This window comes from Stenella coeruleoalba (genome assembly GCF_951394435.1).
Source record: "Stenella coeruleoalba genome assembly, chromosome: 6".
Taxonomy (NCBI): Eukaryota; Metazoa; Chordata; class Mammalia; order Artiodactyla; family Delphinidae; genus Stenella; species Stenella coeruleoalba.
Window position 1 is genome coordinate 105804864 of NC_137151.1, and position 12140 is coordinate 105817003.

The 12140-nt window shown below is 41.6% G+C and overlaps 1 protein-coding gene across 2 annotated transcripts in view; it reads right to left on the reverse strand.

Moving 5' to 3' along the window:
- Positions 1-12140, reverse strand: part of BARD1 (BRCA1 associated RING domain 1) — a 170378-nt gene that overhangs the window by 98304 nt on the left and 59934 nt on the right. The window lies entirely within an intron of this gene.

Here is a 12140-nt window from a genome sequence, read left to right on the forward strand (position 1 = left end):
TTGCTATTAGTTTTCCCATTTCTGCTCTTGCAATTTTGCAATTCATTCCCTGCATAGCAGCCAGAGTGATGCTGTAAATGTAACTCCAGTACTTAAAGCTCTTCTGTGGCTTCTTCTTCCACATGGAGTATAACTCAAACCCCTGTCTGTGATCTTCATAAGCTTGATGATGTGGCCCCACTTCCATCTCTAACTTCCTGTCCTGCCACTCTCCACTCTGCTCACTAAGCTGCAGCCACTCTGGCTCCTTGCAGAAATACTAAAAAGGCCAAGTGTCTTCCTTCTTCAGGGCCTTTGCTTTTCTATCCCCTGGGCCAAGAACATTCTTCCCTAGTTCTTTGTGGGTTTGGCTACCTCTTGCTCTTCAGATCTTCAAACAGATTTCATGTTCTCAGAAAGGGCTTCCTGGCCACCCAATCTAAATGAGTCACCTTCCCTTTGTTTGCCAATCAGTCTCCCTCATTGGAGTGCTTCATGATCTTGTTTTATGTATTTGTTTATGGTCTGCTTCTACCCACTTGATCGTAATCTCCATGAAGGCAGGGGATCCTCTCTCTCTTACTCATCTGAATGCCTGGATCAGGTACTTGTTCAGCTAAATGGTTGCCGGGCACACAGTTGGCCAAAAGTACTTGTTGCATGCATAAGTAAATGAACACTTGAATGAAAAAAATTTGTTGAAAAGGCCAACACACTCAAGAGTTTCAATGTGACTCATGACGTTGCAGTTCGCTTTTCTGACACTCAGAGCTATGTATCTACATAAATGGCCCCACGATGTAGGTACTTGAGTTTGAGGATGGATAGATGGATTTGTTTGTTTACTGTGCATCAGGGTCCGTAAAGCTCAGTGGCTCATTTGATTTGGGTTGAGAGGGCATTGCCTCTGATTTAGCAACACGAGCAGCTGCTACTGTTACCTAGTAGATATCACTTTAACAGAAAATAAACTAACAGATTCTTTTGTTTCTTTTTTCCTAGGATAACTCACTGCCTATTTTCTGAAACTTCAGAGAAGTTTCAGAGAAAAACAGATTCACAAAGAAAAACAGATTCACAAAGCCCACTTTAAACAGAGACCAATCTTTACACAAACTTTCAATATGAATAGGCAGTGATCATTTTTATTCATGCAAATTCAAAACATTTGATTAAAGGAAAAATATAGTGGCTTAGTGATATGCGGGAAATATGAAATACATGCTAATGTTTGAACTGCACACATTTGGTAGGCAGAAAAAAGTTTTTTACAAGATACGTTTCTATAGCTCTGTGTAATTTGCTTATAAGAAGTAATAAATATAATATTTTCTCCTAATTAACTAGGAGTTAATAGAGGATCTGATCCATTTTTATTGAAAATGAAAAAGTGAGTTATTTTAATAAATATTAAAGTTTAGCTCTTGGATCAGACAGGAAAAAAAAATCAAGTCATATAGGAAAATAAAATGCTCTTCTGGGATAAAAGTAAGGAAGGCTGGAAGATTCCCACTGAGACAAAAGACAGAATTCAAAAAGATTTAAAAAATCATTGCAAGACACGTATCGTTTTACTCTTAAAGAAAAATGCTTTCTTGCTTTATGACAATATTCAGAACCTCTCCCTAAATCTACATGGAATTACAAACTCTACTGAATGCAGAAGAGAATACAGCAACTTTGTCTGAGGTCTGGGAATTATGAATAAGGAATCTCTAGACTTGCTCTGAATGCCAATGAATGTCAAATTCATAACTTACTAATAATAGCACTAACATTTGTGTAATACTTTATAGTTTATGGACACTTTCAAATACATTATCTCATTTGGTTTTCAAAATAACCCTTGGGAAAATCAGAATATGTTTGGTGATATTTAACTGATAGGGAGAGTTTAGGGCAGGCCCAAAGTCACTTAATACCCGTACTGAAATAAGCAAAATCCTCCCTCTGGCTTAACTTCATTTTACTTGGGAACAAAGCCTCTCATTCCACAAAAGTCCCTAGGTTTAAACTGCAGCTGCCCTGGGAGACTTAACACAGCAATTTACATTTCCATTAAGATGCAAATGACTGATTACAGATCCTTCTCTGTGGGAAGATTTTAGGCAAAGGTGAAAGAGTCTCGGTGTGCTCAGCTCCAGAAAATGTGGACGCCCTTTAGTGAGGAGGTTGCTGGAAGGAAGCAGGAGCCCTTGAAGAGAAACCTGGCCTTTCTCACAGGTCATCTCAGGCCACCCTGTCCTCACTTTAAGCTGTGCTCGTGAACATTGTGTGTGAAAGTGTATTACTGTTCTTGAAAATGTTCAGCTGTGCTGATTTTTTAAAATAATGAATCAAGGCACAGTTTAAATTTGCTAAGTGATGTTTAGACTAAGATGGGAAGAGTGAGTAGGAGTTAGTCAGGTAAGGAGGAAGGAAAAGCAGCAATATTCCAGGCAGAGAAAGTGACATGTGTGAAAGTCAGAGGCAAGAGGTGGTATAGCCCTCTTTACTACTATGTGCCAGAATCATTCATTGAGGAATGAATTTGTGTTTTGTTTGCACAGCTATAGATGGATCAGAAGCACAAGAATTTTTTCTCCTCCACAAACCTGTCTGTCCCAGTTAGGCTTTTGGTTGAATGGAGAAGTGGACCTTACCTTGCAGAGTTAAGAAAATTTTGTTTTGTGAAAGAAAATAGTCCAAGAAAGGGGATGGGCTTTGAGGCCCTAGGATCAGGAACTGGACATGACAAAACTGAAAGAGGGTCCTAGGAGGGTGGTGATTAGGGGTCCTGGGAGTAGCAGACCTGCACTAGTCTACCTCTTCAGTGCATCCCAAGGAGGTGTTAGGAGCTTGAAGAATGGCTGGATCCAATCACCAAAGCTCCCAGCCTCTGCAAGGGTCTCAGTGCTCATGTTATCAACGATATCTCTTTACAAAGAAAAGTCCAGGCCTGGACAATAAATTGTGACCTATTTGGGCCAAAGACAAGACCTACTGAATCTGAGGTGGTGGGGGAGTGGGCTGGCAGAGGGAGAGGTGTGTTAGTTTTCTTAGAAGTACGTAATTGCTGTAAATACTCATTTAGGATATGTCGATTGCTTATCTCAGATTGAGAGACCTTCAGACTCAGGTCTGATCCAGGCCTTTGGAATAGGAGTGGCTCATATTTACTCTTGTCTCCAGAGTTTGTGGGGTTTCTGAAGGTCTCGGGATCATCATTTCCAGCACATTCATACATTTAGAATTAGAGATATTCATTTTCACCATGATTTAATAAACTATATTTTACATTTGTCACGGTCACAAAGAACAGAAACCAATATGAATATAGGCCATGCAAAGGTTGAACATTTACCACAGAAAGGTAAAAACAAGAGGAGACACTCATACACACAGCACAAGCTCTTTTCCAAGTACTGTTTTAAGTGAATGAGCTAGATTAAGTTGCATGATACTCTTAACAACCCTATAGACAGGTATTATTTTTATCTCAAGTGTGACTACTGCCATGAGAAGGATGGTGGATGAAGAAATGCAAACACTGACTAGGTAGGACTTTCCATCAGGAGAGAAGATGAGATTGAGCACCAATGAAGTAAAGCTAAAGGTAATTCCTGGATCGAAATCAAATACGATCAAAAGAGAAAAATAATCTATTATTTTTACCAACGTTAAAACCAGACACAGAACGACTTTTGCCGCATAGAGGATGGATGACGTGATTATGTGAACTTATTTTGCCCCCTCCTTTCTGGGAGTCAGTTGCTTTTTGTATATAAGGCTTTTCGGCATTATCCCTCTTGAGTTTTCATTGAACAATGAAGGCTTACTGTTGGGTGATTTCCAGCATCATCATTAGGAGGGTGCACCACCCTGAATCCAGCCATCATTTCCAGGCATCTAGGGGCTTCCCATTGATTGTAATAAGCCAAAATGCTCTGAAATTGAAAATTTTAGGTACTATTGCTCAATAGAAACTACTATGCAATTTATTTTACAGCAAAATCTATCACAAAGCATTGAGTAAATTAATCTGGCTTGACTGCCAGGAGATTCTAATGTTCCAATATTTTTCCCCCAGAGCACCAAGGGGAGTTTGTTCATCTGCCCTTCATATTATTCCCAGTGTTTTATCGTCAGTGACACGGCTGACCCTAGGCAAAATGGCAAAGCAGCCAAAGCACATTTTAGGAGTCCTTCCTGCTTCTCGTGCTTACCCTCTTCATCTTCTTGAGAAAGCACGGATTGTATCCAGTCGCAGGAAGGCTCAGATATCCATTGAAGCTCACTGGATTTATGAAGTGTTTAGACAACCAAAATTTGTCATCAGGATTGAATTGACCTTCCCATTGCTAAATCCACTCATAAATGCTTAGTCCTTATTTGGCCTAACTTAGCAGCAGCATTTGATACCTCTTCCTTGCTGTATCATTTTTCTTCGCCCCGTTGGCCTCCCATTTGGACATCCCATTTCCTCGGTTTTCTTCCTATTCCACTGCTAGCTTCTTTTTGATCTCCGTTGTTCCTTCTCTTCCCTCTAGCCTTTTAACATTGGAGGGATGCAGTGCTCAGGCTTTGGTTGTCTTCTCTTTCCCTCTGTATTCACTCTCTTTTTTAATTTTAATTTAATTTATTTATTTATTTAACATCTTTATTGGAGTATAATTGCTTTACACTGGTGTGTTAGTTTCTGCTTTACAACAAAATGAATCAGTTATATATATATACATATGTTCCCATCTCTTTTCTCTCTTGCATCTCCCTCCCTCCCACCCTCCCTATCCCACCCCTCCAGGTGGTCACAAAGCACCGAGCTGATCTCCCTGTGCTATGCAGCTGCTTCCCACTAGCTATCTACCTTACATTTGGTAGTGTATATATGTCCATGCTTCTCTCTCGCTTTGTCACAGCTTACCCTTCCCCCTCCCCATATCCTCAAGTCCATTCTCTAGTAGGTCTGTGTCTTTATTCCTGTCTTACCCCTAGGTTCTTCATGGCATCTTTTTTTCCCTTAAATTCCATATATATGTGTTAGCATACAGTATTTGTCTCTCTCTTTCTGACTTACTTCACTCTGTATGACAGTCTCTAGGTCCATCCACCTCACTACAAATAACTCAGTTTCATTTCTTTCCCTTTTTGAAGGGAACCTGGCCTCCTCTTCTTAATTAATGAGTCATGGGTCTGATAACTGACTCAGATGTGAACACAAGTGATCGTGATCTGTTATTGCAATGGCTGACATCAACCATTTGCTTTCCAGCTTTGTTTTTGCTTATACAAATCAAGCAAGAATTGTTATTGGTTGCCTACTTACCTAGTTCCAAGGCACACCCTGGTCAATTAACCATCGTCACAGATCCTTGTGGATCAAGTTTCCTTGGTTACCACTACAGTCTGTGCCTGTTATAGAAATAGTTAAGTGATGCCACCTAACCTCTGTTATTCCAGAATCTTTTCATCTCCCTCATCACCGGGAAGCTCAGTTTCATAGCAGTCTCCCCTATTGTCAACCCTGACCTAGAGATGACATCCATCACTTAGTTTTTCAATGATGCCGGCACCCCCTCACTAGTGTATCCTTCGAGTTTTCTTGAAGAGTGCCTGCCCAGGCCCTTCTAGGTAACAGAGTCAGATAGTGGGTTCCCTGGACTTAAGTAATAAACCCATCCCTTTGAGTATCAGGACCCCTTTCTCAAAATTTTGCTGAGGCAGGGCTGGCATCTCCATCTCCACTGTTGACGTCCTTATCTCCAAGTTCAAGGCGTCATTCTAGCTGCGTACTAAGACCGACTCCAGGCATCCCTGTCAAGGTGTTGCACTCTAAGTCACAGGAGAGCACCCCATATTGATAAACTCTTCCCTAGTGTTAATATTCTGTCCCCACCTTACACCCAGCCCCCATCCAACCCCCTCAAAATTCACATCATACAAACCTCCTGGTTCTTGCTGATATATACTAGCCAGGTTCTGAAGAACTCTGGGGACATTAGCTGTTTCCTACAAAACAGGGACAGTATTTCCCCCATCTGATCCATGCTGAGACCTGACCCCAGTCACTGGTCTAGAAGCCAAGAGGGGAGGTGAAGAAACATCATTTTGTGAGGCATCTGCCTCTGGAGAGGTCTTTGCATGAGCCCCAGGCAATGGGAAGCTAGAGGGAAGGAGGTGCTCATGCCATCCAGAGATGCTGGAGGGTTAGTGCCAGTAGTAGCGACCCAACCCTCAACAAATAGCGGAAGGGGCTTGCCTGGGACTCACAACTCAGTGGCACAATTCTGAAGTGTATTCCACAAATTCTCTGAAAAAGTCTGCAGCAAGATTGAGCTCTGGTCACTGACCGTGGTAACCTGCTCATCATAATGTTAAATAACAGATACACAGATGCATAACAGGCCAGGCATCTGTGCTAATCATTTAACAAGAAGTACTCCTATTGTTCTTGTAAGAAAGGGAGGAAAGCCCATACAAAGTGCATTACTATCAGATGTTTGCTCCTAAAAACAGAAAATTAAGATGACTAAAACATGGCTTTTGGATTTATTTGAATTTATTTTTGAAAAAAAAAATCTCATAATCTTGTTTTTGGTTTTAACTGGAAAGTTTGAGTTAGTCTAGAGCTCCTAAAGGACTGTGTTCTATCAATCCTTGTCCTTGAAGCAGCTAGCCTTACACCTGGTTCATGGTGACATCACCACTGGCCAGAGAAATTAATCATTCTCCAAGATTTGGGAAGGTACTATTAGAAGGACAAAACCATTTGTTTCAAGTTATATGTGAAATTTTAAAATATTTTAATTGATCACATTAAAATCCTGTCAAATGAAATAAATTTTATACTTGTATGTGGTAGTATTTGAAAAATTATCAATTCAAAAATATTTATTGAGAACCTACTATTTGTCCCAAAGTGTGCTAGAGACAAGATATTAATTCTCATAATCGCTGTCAGTGGAAGTTTCCAAGGTGGTTAATCCCATTCCTGGTTTTTCTTCTCAGCATCATTCTCATAGGGAAACTGCCCATTCAGTGGATTAAAGAAGGATCCTTCTAGAGAACTGTCACTGGGCTGTGATAGAAGTTCCAGGATGTAGAAAAGAGAACAGTCTGCTGTAAATCTTAGTTTTTCTTGCTGCATGTTTCAGAGCTGTGTTTCATCAGATGGCTGTCCCCTGTGGCACAACACTGAGTTATACAGGAGAGCATTGATATTTCCCACCTCTGTACTCCATGAACAGCATAGAGACTGGCCCTACTCAGCCTCTGTAAAGAGAAAGATATTTTTGTAAACGACTCTATACACTAGCTCCCTTTATTGGTTTGGACTCTGAAAGTTGTACTTTAGCAAGGTAAACATGTCAGTGGCATGATTAAAATCAGTGAATCTGTCCAAAGAAAAGCAAAAAATGTACAAGATTCCTCATCAAATGCTTTAAAAGAAGATCTAGCAATAATTTGTTTCTTGTCCTTGGATGTCCCTGGGATTGTCCGTTGTGTCCTTACTGTAAAACACCCTGTGGTGTGCTGGAGCTGGTTCCTCCCTGCTCTTGCTGATCATACCCATGTCTTCCCAGCTCTGCACTTGGTGACATCACCACTGGTAGTTTGAAACTAACCATAAGTAAAATGTATTTACATCATGGAAATCTAGCAAATGCTACAAATCCTGGCCTTTTTTCCCCATGGAGACATTTACCAGCATACCACTGACACCCTTTATTTAACAAGTATATGGTTCCTTGCACCCAAACTCATTGACAGGAATAAAAGTTCAAAGTCATGAAAAGACACGGAGGAACCAAAAATGCTTATTCCTAAGTAAAAGAAGCCAATCTAAAAAGGCTACATACTGTATGATTCCAATTATGTGACATTCTGGAAAAGGTAAAACTATGGAAACAATAAAAAGATCAGCAGTTATTTGGGGAGGGGGATGTATAGGAGGGCACAGAGGATTTACAGGGCAGTGAAAATGCTCTGTATGATATTGCTGACCTAAAGCAAATACACTGCCAGATATTTCTCCAGCAAAAATGGGATTTATTCAGGACCAGCAGAGAATCGAAATTTGGGGTATACAACTATGATGAGCCATGTGCAAGCTTCCCCATGGCAAGGGAAGGAGAGCATTTTTATAGACAGAGAAGGATGGTGGGAGGGCTATAGTAAAAAAAAGTCCACAGCTTTTCACTGGCCAAGTCCTCGCCAGGAAAGAAGAGGCAAGTTCATGTGTCCAAGGCACGATGAGCCCATACAAACTGAAACGTCGGAGCTTGGAGCAGAGAAAGGTTTATTGCAGAGCCAAGCAAGGAGAACAGGTGGCTTGTGCTCAAAATTCCCTGAACTCCCTGATGATTTTCAGGGAGAAGTTTTTATAGGCAAAATTTGTGGTGAGGTCTGCAGGGTGATTGACTTTCTCCTGATTGGTTGGTGGTGAGGTAACACGGTGGTACTCCAGGAATCTCAATCATCAGCCTTCAGATTTTAACCAGTCTGGGGTCTGAGCATGTAGTTACCTTCTTCCACGTGGGTGGGGGTCTTAGTTCTTGCAGAAGAACTCAGAGATACTGTTATGTATGTTCCTTGAGGAGGAACCAGGACCCTGCCCCATCACTGCAGTATTGTCTCTTGACTGCTCTTCCTTTGTTTCTGCATTCCCTCCCTTCCCTGATTAGCAACTGTTTGAATCTGCCCTTTGGTATTCCAGAAGGTCTAGGAGGCTGAAGTCTTTTTCCTGCAAATAAGAAATGGGAGATGGGGGCAATGTGTTTAGGGGGGCAGAATTTGCTACCCCAAAATGTGTCTCTTTGGAATATTATGTTAAGCTGGTTATTTTTTAAGAAACAGCAGACGTGGGAAAAACTCTGAAAACCAAGTAGAAGTTACCTTTTCCTAAGAAACATTTACACTTATAAGGGAAATCTCCCTTTGTAATGGTGTCTGTCTCGCTGTACCAGGAAAAGAAGGATGACCAATTCCCCAGAAACTTATCAAAGGATGGTATTTAAGGTGAGGGCTTCAGCCCTTTTGGTGGATTACTCAGTTTTCCTGGGTCTCTCCCATGTATACGTGTTACTAAACTTTTGTTTGATTTTTTTCCTGTTAATCTGTCTCATGTCAATTTAATTCTTAGACCAGCCGAAAGAACCTAGAAGTGTAGAGGAAAATTTCTTCCTCTCCGACAGGGGTATATGGGAAATCTCCACCCTGCTCTCAGTTTTGCTGTGAACCTAAAACTGCTCTAAAAAATAAAGTCCTTAAAACATATATCAATGGATACCTTAAACAAGAAAAAAAAAAGGGAATCAAATTTCAAGTTACTTTTCACTTGGACAAGTTACTTATTCTCTTTGAAGCCCAGTTTCTCATTCACAAAAATGGAAACTATGATACTGCCTTATTTACAGAAAATAATGATTTTATAAGAACATATTAAAACTACAAGTCATCCTATAAAAACTTGATGAAACAGGGATCAATGGCTGTATTTCAAAGCATTTTATTTCTCCTGGGGTAACTCAAGTGTCTAGCAGACACTTTGTTGCTCTGAGCTACTCCCACAAAAAACAACAAAAAAATAACGCCTCCCATGAAGGTATTAGTAAGAAACATAGGATTTACAAGCAATTTCAGAGGAGAAGCAGAGGAACTTTACTCCATATGTCACTTAGCCAATGATTTAGTAATATCTTCTTAAAATTTTCTCTTTTCCTCTGAAACCTGTTAGGTTGGGCAACCATGTCCTCCTCTTTTTTCCAGAAACTTGCCGCTCCCAGCCCTTATGTCCTCCCCTCCCCCCTCTCCCTTCATATTATTCAAATTACCTTCCTTTTTCAAGAAACATAGGGGCCAACTGGGAGCTTCCTTAGACCCCACTACTGGCATCTCTTCAACAAATCTGTGTCTTTTCCCACAAAGGAATTCTCCTACCAGCTGCAAAGAAAAAAGCGTTTTTCCCCAGGTACTACATATTCCCCTGAGAAAATATTTCCTCCCTGACAAATCATTTATAGAGACTCTGTCCCTTTAGGCTGAATGAACAGAAGAGAAACACAACATTTATATGTGATTCTCAAGCCTTAGAGTTCCGTCACTCGTGCTAGGATGCGCAAGGGTACAGGATACAGGAAATGTTTTCATCTCTTCCCGTAGGGCATCTTCCCCACGCTAGCCCACCTCCCACTCTGGAGAATTCTCCTGTTCTTCACGCAGAAGTGGATTTCATTGGTTCATTACAGGAGCTTGGGGATATAAATTTGCCTGGGAAAGTAGCTGGGAAGCCCACGCTGGGTCCTCAATTACCCCAGAGCCCAGGGCTCATCTCTGGCCTTTCATCCCTGACCCCCACTCCCATTGTCTCTGAGGGCTATACCTGGCTTGTGTCAGCCTCACCTTCAGGCGCCCTGCCTCTGGTGGGAGGAAAGGAGGCTGAGAAGGTAGTAAGTCTAACAAGCTAGAATACCTTCACAAATAACCTAACAAGCTAGAATACATCCCTGCCTTATTTTCTTGTCTCAGTTTCTGGAGGACCAGGGTAAAATTTGCCTCATAGATGTACTCCTTCAAGATGCCTATTCTTCTCAAAATAGAAAAAAAAAAAGAAAAAGAAACAGAAAGCTGATTGTTTCTCTCAACAGAGTTCCCAGCACTCCTCTGTCTTCCTCAGAATGAAACAGGAGGGAAGGGGTCAGAGCACTAACTTTAGAAGAATGACATAGCCATTGATGATATGACATAAACTGGTTAGAACCAGTCAGGCCCAAGATGGCGGAAGATTCCACTTCCAGTGGACCTTGAGTCTCATTATGTGCTATTATAATACATTAGGATACGCTAAATGACACACCCACAGGTGCCATGACGGTTCGAGGCTGACCATAAAAGTCCAAAAAGTGGGCAGTGGCCCAATTCCTGGAAATCCCCACCCCCTTCCCCAAAAGGGTTGGAATAATCCTCCCATTCACTAGCCTCTAAAATTACCCAGCCCATAAAAACTAACCACCCCATATTTTAGGGCCAGCTCTTGCCTTCTGAGATGGACCACATTCTGCCTATGGGATGCATCTCTCTCTAAATAAACTCACTTTCACTTTACTATGGCTCGCTCTTGAATTCTTTCCTGCGCAAAGCCAAGGACCCTCACTTGGCGGCCTGTCCCAGGGACTCACCTGAAACCTGGGACATGACCGTCCTCTCAGGCCCCATTTTTCCTGCAACAGGAATACCAGAGGACTGGTGCTCAGGTGGTCGTGCCTATCCTGTCAGGGAATAGGTAGCCTAAACCACCTGTACGTTAGTGGGTGGAGCTTAACCAGGAGCTGAGCTTTCCTGTGCATGCTTCTGTGGAGGACTGGGTTTTCCTCTTTTTGAGAAGTCTTCCTGTGGGGAACTGGACTGGAGCTGGGAGACTGAATCATAACAAGTAACTCTAGTTCCCCAAGTTTGAACTGGGACTTACCTGGGCAAACTCCCTTTTTGGTTTACCTGCAACCTGACAGCAGCCAGATCTCTCCTTTTCTTTCTTCTTCTAAATTATCTCCACCAATTTTGGCAAATTTCTTTCTGACCTTGCCTCTGTCTCTTAGCTGTCTGAGCTCCTTCAGAAAAATCTGACTGTAAATTGTTCCTGTACCTACCCACAGAAATCTTTCTGACTTTGCCCAGAGCATCTAGTTTAAATTCATATCGACACAGTCTCTCCAGTCCTGGTACAGGGGCTGAGGCCTTGTCTTCTTGTAATTGTATGGTCAGAATCGACCTATTGACGCCGGCCCTGGTAAATCCCTATACTCCTGAATATCTATTGATATATTCCCGGACACCTGTTTTAAGGTCACGAGAGACATTTGAGGCCTTAAACTCCTGAATAATTCTGAATGCCAGGCCCAGAAATTCTAATTTTCATCCCCAAATCCTCCCCTCCAGTTCCTGGCACTGAGTACCTTGAAAATGCTTATATTTTCTAGAAACATGTAGCTCTCACTTGATAGGCACTTGCTACATAATCTGATGTCAGCTGCTGAAGGATGGAAAAGGACCTGAATTAGCTCATTTCTCATAACTTCAGATTCTGATCTTTCTCCAGGAACACTCCCACTTTCTAAAAAACTTCCATGGAGACCGGGTTAACTATGAATTTCTAGCCTGCTACTTCATGAGCTTGTTTCTTGCAC